General features: G+C 43.9%; 1 pseudogene; it reads left to right on the plus strand.

Annotated features, from left to right (window-relative positions):
- Positions 1–1751: 1751 nt before the first annotated feature.
- On the plus strand, positions 1752–8206 carry LOC110522823 (annotated as a pseudogene).
- The last annotated feature ends 283 nt before the right edge of the window (positions 8207–8489 follow it).

Consider the following 8489-nt stretch of genomic DNA (forward strand, 5'->3'; position numbering starts at 1 on the left):
GTCATTGAAAATAAGGTCACTGTTCCTAGGCTGTCATTGCCTAGTTAAATAAATGTACAAAAATAAATAATAATAAAATGCTCTGACTCAGAGACTCTTGTTCCAGAGACTGGGTGGGCTTACCCCTGGGGACAGCCAGCTCCCTTCCCCAGGGATATGGCGGGAGGAGCCAGAGAGGCTGACCCAGGGAGGGGGGCCCGACCCCTGGAGAGGGGCGCCCACCTCCACTCAGGGACACCAGAGGGCGCCCCTACAGTGCCTTGCAAAAGTATTCATCCCCCTTGGTGTTTTCCCTATTTTGTTGTGTTACAACATGTAATTTAAATGTATTTTTATTTGGATTTCATGTCATGGACATACACAAAATAGTTTTGGTGTAAAAAACATATTTGGTGAAGTGAAATGAAAAAAAAAACTTGTTTAAAAAATAAATAATTTTAAAACGGAAAAGTGGTGCGGGCATATGTATTCACCCCCTTTGCTATGAAGCGCCTAAAAATGATCTGGTGCAACCAATCACCTTCAGAAGTCACAGAAGTTGTGGAGAAGCACAGATCAGGTTTGAGTTATAAAAAAATATCCAAAACTATGAACATCCAACGGAGCACTATTAAATCCATTATTAAAAAAATTGAAAAAATTGGCACCACAACAAACCTGCCAAGAGAGGGCCACCGACCGTAACACACGGACCAGGCAAGGAGGGCATTAATCAGAGAGGCAGCAAAGAGACCAAAGATAACCCTGAAGGAGCTGCAAAGCTCCACAGTGGAGATTGGAGTATCTGGCCATAGGACCACTTTAAGCCGTACACTCCACAGAGCTGGGCTTTACGGAAAAATAGCCAGAAAAAAGCCATTGCTTAAAGAAAAAAATAAGCAAACACGTTTGGTGTTCGCCAAAAGTCATGTGGGAGATTCCCCAAACATATGGAAGAAGGTACTCTGGTCAGATGAGACTAAAATGTAGCTTTTTGGTCATCAAGGAAAACGCTATGTCTGGCAGAAACCCAACACCTCACATCACCCCGAGAACACCATCCCCACAGTGAAGCATGGTGGTGGCAGCATCATTCTGCGGGGATGTTTTTCATTGGCAGGGACTGGGAAACTGGTCAGAATTTAAGGAACGATGGATGGCGCTAAATGCAGGGAAATTCTTGAGGGAAACCTGTTTCAGTCTTCCAGAGATTTGAGACTGGGACAGAGGTTCACCTTCCAGCAGGACAATGATCCTAAGCATTTTGCTAAAGCAACACTCAAATGGTTTAAGGGGAAACATTTAAATGTCTTGGAATGGCCTAGTCAAACCCCAGACCTCAATCCAATTGAGAAGCTGTACTATGACCTAAATATTTCTGTACACCAGCTGAACCCATCTAACTTGAACGAGCTGGAGCAGTTTTGCTTTGAAGAATGGGCAAAAAATCCCATTGGCTAGATGTCCCAAGCTTATGGAAACATACCCCAAGATACTTGCAGCTGTAATTGCTGCAAAAGGTGGGTCTACAAAGTATTGACTTTGGGGGGGGTGAATTGTTATGCATTTTTTTTGTCTAGTTTCTTGTTTGTTTCACAAGAAAAAATATTTTGCATCTTCAAAGTGGTAGGCATGTTGTGTAAATAAAATGATACAACCCCCCAAAAAATCTATTTTAATTCCAGGTTGTAAGGCAACAAAATAGGAAAAATGCCAAGGGGGGTGAATACTTTTGCAAGCCACTGTTGCTCCCTACAGAGGGCCAGAGAGGGATGGGGCCTAACCAGGGAGAGGGGGGCCGAACACTGCCAACAACCTACCCTCGACCCCCTAGGCGGCGTCACTACATCCACCCTGCTCTTTTCACCAGGAAGAAAGGGGGGAGACGGCCAGAGAGGGATGGACAAACCCAGGGAGGGGTGTCCGACCACCGGAGAGAGGTCCCGGCCCCTGCCTGTGGTTCTGTTAAATTCCCCCAGGGAGCCGGAGCCGACCCCTGGACAGGGGCTCCGATCCCCACTGTAGCCACTTCATCCAGCCAGCTCCCTGACCCAAGAAGAAGAGGGCAGAGTGCCCAATGTGGGCCAGCAGGGGGCGCCACTTCATCCATCCAGCTCCCTGTTCTAGCTAGGTCATGTTATAAGCCCGTCTTAACTTCAGACCTTATTTTTGGCGTTTTGTCATATTTCTACCATTATTACATTTACATTTTAGTAATTTAGCAGAGGCTCTGGTAATATTTTACTAAATACATATACTGGGACATCTTTTAGCACTTTCCTCACACTAACACATTTTCAGTCCATTTCAGTCTTATTACACCAACTATTTATTAATTTATGCCCTGAAAATCTATTCAGTTCCTCCACATTGAAATGAATGGCACCAATTTGAAAATAGGCTGTTGTGATTGATTTTACATTAAATCTATGATGACTTTATGAAACTTTTCCAATGGGTCTCCTTGTTCTGTGGGAGGTTTGGTGTAGTTATCCTCTATGGTACGATGTGATAATAAAGCACATTCCAATACTGCTCATTCTGTCTCATCAATATACCACAAAATGCATACAGGTATGACCCTTAACCCCCCAAGGTGGACCCATGGAGATGTCGTTAACATTCCAATTATTTTGTACGTTATTTCATACCTCAAGTTAATAACATCAATTGCCTTATTTTGCAAAGATTGTTCCCTGATAATACAAAATTACATTGCAAATCCTCAATCCTGTTGGTCCAATTAACCAATGCCAGTGATCCACATTTAGCTACCTCCTATGAGTGGTTATCATACCAAAACATAACCCACAGACATGGACCTTAATGACAATTGTCATTAGACTTTGCCATGCCAAAGTGGAACAATTTGTGAAATTTGGCCATCTGGGCCATGGACTAATTTGGGATGCATACTGTGTCTTCAATCATTGTGTAATCAATATTTGGATCTTATTGTGTTTTTTTAATGCTATTTTTATTATGTTACAGTGCCTTGCGAAAGTATTCGGCCCCCTTGAACTTTGCGACCTTTGCCACATTTCAGGCTTCAAACATAAAGATATAAAACTGTATTTTTTTGTGAAGAATCAACAACAAGTGGGACACAATCATGAAGTGGAACAACAATTATTGGATATTTCAAACTTTTTTAACAAATCAAAAACTGAAAAATTGGGCGTGCAAAATTATTCAGCCCCTTTACTTTCAGTGCAGCAAACTCTCTCCAGAAGTTCAGTGAGGATCTCTGAATGATCCAATGTTGACCTAAATGACTAATGATGATAAATACAATCCACCTGTGTGTAATCAAGTCTCCGTATAAATGCACCTGCACTGTGATAGTCTCAGAGGTCCGTTAAAAGCGCAGAGAGCATCATGAAGAACAAGGAACACACCAGGCAGGTCCGAGATACTGTTGTGAAGAAGTTTAAAGCCGGATTTGGATACAAAAATATTTCCCAAGCTTTAAACATCCCAAGGAGCACTGTGCAAGCGATAATATTGAAATGGAAGGAGTATCAGACCACTGCAAATCTACCAAGACCTGGCCGTCCCTCTAAACTTTCAGCTCATACAAGGAGAAGACTGATCAGAGATGCAGCCAAGAGGCCCATGATCACTCTGGATGAACTGCAGAGATCTACAGCTGAGGTGGGAGACTCTGTCCATAGGACAACAATCTTTGTATATTGCACAAATCTGGCCTTTATGGAAGAGTGGCAAGAAGAAAGCCATTTCTTAAAGATATCCATAAAAAGTGTTGTTTAAAGTTTGCCACAAGCCACCTGGGAGACACACCAAACATGTGGAAGAAGGTGCTCTGGTCAGATGAAACCAAAATTCAACTTTTTGGCAACAATGCAAAACGTTATGTTTGGCGTAAAAGCAACACAGCTGAACACACCATCCCCACTGTCAAACATGGTGGTGGCAGCATCATGGTTTGGGCCTGCTTTTCTTCAGCAGGGACAGGGAAGATGGTTAAAATTGATGGGAAGATGGATGGAGCCAAATACAGGACCATTCTGGAAGAAAACCTGATGGAGTCTGCAAAAGACCTGAGACTGGGACGGAGATTTGTCTTCCAACAAGACAATGATCCAAAACATAAAGCAACATCTACAATGGAATGGTTCAAAAATAAACATATCCAGGTGTTAGAATGGCCAAGTCAAAGTCCAGACCTGAATCCAATCGAGAATCTGTGGAAAGAACTGAAAACTGCTGTTCACAAATGCTCTCCATCCAACCTCACTGAGCTCGAGCTGTTTTGCAAGGAGGAATGGGAAAAAATGTCAGTCTCTCGATGTGCAAAACTGATAGAGACATACCCCAAGCGACTTACAGCTGTAATCGCAGCAAAAGGTGGCGCTACAAAGTATTAACTTAAGGGGGCTGAATAATTTTGCACGCCCAATTTTTCAGTTTTTGATTTGTTAAAAAAGTTTGAAATATCCAATAAATGTCGTTCCACTTCATGATTGTGTCCCACTTGTTGTTGATTCTTCACAAAAAAATACAGTTTTATATCTTTATGTTTGAAGCCTGAAATGTGGCAAAAGGTCGCAAAGTTCAAGGGGGCCGAATACTTTCGCAAGGCACTGTATCTCAATGACCTCATTTATATTCCTCATGTCTGTCAAATCAAATCAAATTGTATTGGTCGCATACACATGGTTAGCAGATGTTATAGCGAGTGTAGCGAAATGCTTATGCTTCTAGATCTGACAGTGCAGCAGTATCTAACAGGTAATATCTAACAAATTCCACAACAAAACCTAATACACACAGTCTAGTAAAAGAATGGGATGAGAATATATATGTATAAAATGTGTGGATGAGCAGTGACAGAGCGGCTAAGATGTATTAGAGAGTAAAGAATAGATAGTGAAGGATACAGTATACATTATATACATATGACATGAGTAATGCGAGATATGTAAACATTCTTAAAGTGGCATTATTAAAGTGACTAGTGTTCCATTTCTTAAATTAGCCAATGATATCAAGTCTGTAGGTAGGCAGCCGCCTCTCAGTGCTAGTGGTGGCTGTTTAACAATCTGATAGCCTTACGATATAATCTGTTTATCAATCTCTCGGCCCCAGCTTTGATGCACCTGTACTGACCTCGCCTTCTGGATGGAAGCGGGATGAACAGGCAGTGGCTCGGGTGGTTATTGTCCTTGATGATCTTTTTGGCCTTCCTGTGACATCGGGTGTTGCAGGTGTCCTGGAGAGCAGGTAGTTTGTCCCCGGTGATGCGTTGTGCAGACGGCACCATCCTCTGGAGAGTCTTGCGGTTGTGGGTGGTGCCGTTGCCGTACCAGGCGATTATACAGTCCGACAGGGATACTCTCAATTTTGCTCCTATAAGAGTTAGTGAGGATTTTCAGTGACAAGTCACTTTTTTCCAGCCTCCTGAGGCTGAAAGTCCTGAATAGTAGTAGTAAAGTAGCCTTCCTGAAGTCCACAATCATCTCTTTTGATTTGCTGACATTGAGTGAGAGGTTATTTTCCTGACACCACACTCCGAGTGCCCTCACCTCCTCACTGTAGGCTGTCTCGTCATTCTTGGTAATCAAGCCCATTACTGTTGTGTTGTCTACAAACTTGATGATTGAGTTGGAGGTGTGCATGGCCACGCAGTCATGGGTGAACAGGGAGTACAGGAGGGGGCTGAGAACGCACCCTTGTGGGGCCCCAGTGTTGAGGATCAGCAGAGTGGAGATGTTGTTTCCTACCCTCACCTCCTGGGAGCGGCCCGTCAGAAAGTCCAGGACCCAGTTGCACAGGGCGGGGTGGAGACCCAGGGCCTCCAGCTTAATGACGAGTTTGGAGAGTACTACGGTGTTAAATGCTGAGCTGTAATTGATGAACAGCATTCTTACATAGGTATTCCTCTTGTCCAGATGGGTTAGGGCAGTGTGCAGTGTGATTGTGATTGCGTTGTCTGTGGACCTATTGGGGCTGTAAGCAAATTGGAGTGGGTCTAGGGTGTCAGGTAGGGTGGAGGTGATATGATCCTTGACTAGTCTCTCAAAGCACTTCATGATAACGGAAGTGAGTGCTATGGTGCGTTTAGCTCAGTTACCTTAGATTTCTTGGGAACAGGAACAATGGTGGCCCACTTGAAGCATATGGGAACAACAGACTGGGATAGGGATTGATTGAATATGTCCATAAACACACCAGCCAGCTGGTCTGCGCATGCTCTGAGGGCGCGGCTGGGGATGCCGTCTGGGCCTGCAGCCTTGCGAGGGTTAACAAGTTTAAATGTTTTTTCTCACGTTGGCTGCGGTGAAGGAGAGCCCGCATGTTTTGGTAGTGGGCCATATCAGTGGCACTGTATTGTCCTCAAAGCGAGCAAAGAAGTTGTTTAGTTTGTCTGGGAGCAAGACATCGGTGTCCTCGACGGGGCTGGTTTCCTTTTTGTAATCCGTTGAATTGCGACTCTACTTTGTCTCTATACTGATGCTTAGCTTGTTTGATTGCCTTGCGGAAGGAATAGCTACACTGCTTGTATTCTGCCATGTTTCCGGTCACCTTGCCATGATTAAAAGCAGTGGTTCGTGCTTTCAGTTTTGCACAAATGCTGCCATCAATCCAGTTTCTGGTTGGGGAGGGTTTTAATTGTCACCGTGATTACAAAATCACCTATACACTTGCTAATTAACTCGCTCACCGAACCAGCGTAAACATCAATGTTGTTGTCTGAGGCTATCCGGAACATATCCCAGTCCACGTGATCGAAGCAATCTTGAAGCTGGAATCAGATTGGTCAGACCACAGAGACGTGTCACTGCCCACCAACCTCAAACTGAGGATAAAATGGACTAAGCTGACCTCAGAATACCTCAAAGAGGTGTGTTTCTACAATAACCTATGTCATAAAATAGACCAGGGTAAAACTTGAATCAAACCTCCTTTTCCATCCATATAATGCAAGAATTTTGGTCAGAGTCAGATACTCTACAGGTCTGTTCAAAAGTATTGCAATATGGGGGATAGTCTGTCATAAAAGAGACCAGGAAGTATCCATTGGTGCCAACTGATGACATCAATTACAAATTATTCTTCATCTTGTTCTAGGGGGATGTGTTTGTTGCCATGGGTTTCCACAAGCGGAGTTACGGACATTTCCATGGACGCATCTACTTACAGGACTCGGCTCCTACCGATGCGTCGCTGGTCATCACAGAGCTCACACTGGAGGATTATGGGAGATATAAGTGTGAGGTCATCGACGGGATGGAAAACGGCACGGGTGTGGTGTCTCTGGACCTGCAAGGTAACACATGCTCGTAGACACACACACACACACAGACACTGAAAGTATGCCCTCACACAGCATTTAAAATGCACTCCGATCACTTTTGAGGTATGGAAATGTTTGACTAACTTTGGGAGAACCATCATTTTAAGTGACTGGGCTGTGGTAAAGAGACTGTGTCAACTCCGTAGCAGCCTGTCCTTGTCTAGCTGGCTCAGGGTTCTGGCTATATATAGCACCACGAGCTGAGACTACCCAGGAGGACTGTCAGGGGCACACACACGCGCACAAACACGCACGTGCACACTCACAGGCAAGCGCATGCAGGTGCACACACAAGCACACTCATGCAGAAGCACACACACACACACACACACACAGAGTCAGGCCAGAGTAATGGAGTTCATCAATTATATTTCCATTCCTGGCTCTCCTCCATGGGACAGGGTATAACTCCATACATCACCCAGCCAGACCTGTTTTATTATATATGAGAATGATCAACCATTGCCAATCTAAAGCCTGGAGTTACAGGCCTACAGCCACCACACACAAACACAACACTGGAATAGAAATAGTAGGATTTGATAAAAGGCTATAAGCTAATGGGGTTTTAGCTATTACAGTTCGTTTTTGTTTACAACTACTGTTTTGTTTAAAGAGAGATTAAGTGAAGACATAAAACCCGAAGCAAATTGATGTGTTATTTATTGCTGTTATGGTATTGATTTTTTCCTGTCTCTCCCTCTCTCTCCCTCTCTCTCTTCTCCTCTCTCCTCTCCCTGTTATCATCTACCCCTACTTCCCTCAGCTGGTTCGTTACAACCTGAACTTCTTTGACGCTGAGTGGGCATGTTCCGATCAGGACTCCATCATGCGTCGTTTGACCAGCTGTATGAGGCTTGGCATGGGGGTTTGGACTGGTGCAACGCAGGGTGGGGGAGTGATAGGTAGGTTCTCACACACATTGAGAACCTATTACATTTACAGAGAAAAGAAGGGGGAGGGGGATGTGGGAGAGGAGATAGGAGAGAGGGAGGTCATGTGGAGGAAGTTAGTGGTATCACTAAAACTGTGATGTTTTATTTTTAGATACTGTAAAACACGAGGTGTGAGACAAAATCCATGTTTTTTTGTAATCTGGGACCTGAAATTGTACAGGCATAGTTTACGCCTGTACAATTTAAAGTTAATTTGATTTAATCTGTTATTTCTATGCAGGAACAGAAAGGGAAGA

The sequence above is a fragment of the Oncorhynchus mykiss genome, chromosome 5 (genome assembly GCF_013265735.2).
Source record: "Oncorhynchus mykiss isolate Arlee chromosome 5, USDA_OmykA_1.1, whole genome shotgun sequence".
Classification (NCBI taxonomy): domain Eukaryota; kingdom Metazoa; phylum Chordata; class Actinopteri; order Salmoniformes; family Salmonidae; genus Oncorhynchus; species Oncorhynchus mykiss.